Consider the following 1,327-nt stretch of genomic DNA (forward strand, 5'->3'; position numbering starts at 1 on the left):
GGAAGATGTTAAAAATATATATTTACCCCACATAGGAAAATGATGACAATTCAAGAAATAATTTTTCTAGATCCATAGTCATCACCCCCGAATAAAACTCAACTCCAGAATTGTAAGCCAGTTAAACCATCTCTTGCCCTAAGTTGTTTTGGGTCAATGCTTTTATCAGAGCATCAGAAAGTAATGAAAAACACCTGGTGAGTGGAGAATTCCATCAGCTCTCATCACTGTGGCCATCACGGTGAGGGGAAAGCCACCCTCGTCTTTTAGTGGAGAGAATACTGCCTTGTCTCTGCCTCCTCATCCAAACCTATCTCTACCTTTCTTCACTAGTCTCTGGTTAGCAAAGGATCCTTCTGTCCTCTTGCTCCCTTGTCTGAACTCTGCAGCTGATTCCTAGCTTCCTCAGAGTGACATCTGATTTGTACAAGGGCCTGTGAGGTCACAGGGTCTGGTCCTGACCAGCTCTTCCATCTCCGCGCCATCCAGTGCATGCTTCCTCCTTCTGCATCCGAGCATTGACCTTACACACATTTCTGCTCCCTTCCTGCCTGCCTGCCTTTCCCGAGCTCTGCGGTACGTAGCGTCTTTTCTTGGCACTGTTGCTCCCGTCTGCCACCTCATTTGTCTTCACAGTCTATAAAACTATCCAACATAATTTTATCTACTTGTTCGTATAATTATTTTCTGCCTCCTTACCTGGAATGCAATTTGCATGAAGACAGGACTTTATTTTGTCCTATATCACTGTCTGCATATGCCTGGTGGCTCGTAAATAAAGGAAGAGCTGTGTGCTCTGTGCCAGCCACACTCTGGACTGGAATGAACATGAGAGAACAGTCATATCCCTGAGCTCTGTGCTGGAGGGCTGAATTATAGCGTCATTAAGGGAATTTTCACTACTTTTAACACTGTGCACAATCTTTACACTTAACCTCTGGGGAGACTCTGACCCCATTCTAAGATGGCATCCAGACTGACTTGTTCATAAAATGAGTGACAAGAACCTGGTAACCTGAAGGTGTTTAAAACCTCCCGTAATATACGGTAGATAAGTGCTGAGGTCAGTGGCTCTGAATACCAGACATACAGAAAATGTCCTGGGCTCATGCTCTCAATTTTAACAACTCTGCCACAATAATACAAATCCATTAGCACTTGTAGTGGAAATTGTAAGTCTGATTTTTTTTTTTTTTAAAGAAAGCACCAAAGATTAATGTAGGTGTCTGGATGCTATCTTCATTTTAATTTTAAAAGGTTAAGGAGGAAGCTCTTTCATTGTGAACAATATATCAAGATTTCGTAATCTACTCCCCAAGTATTGCCC

The sequence above is a fragment of the Microtus ochrogaster genome, linkage group LG5 (assembly GCF_000317375.1).
Source record: "Microtus ochrogaster isolate Prairie Vole_2 linkage group LG5, MicOch1.0, whole genome shotgun sequence".
Lineage (NCBI taxonomy): Eukaryota > Metazoa > Chordata > Mammalia > Rodentia > Cricetidae > Microtus > Microtus ochrogaster.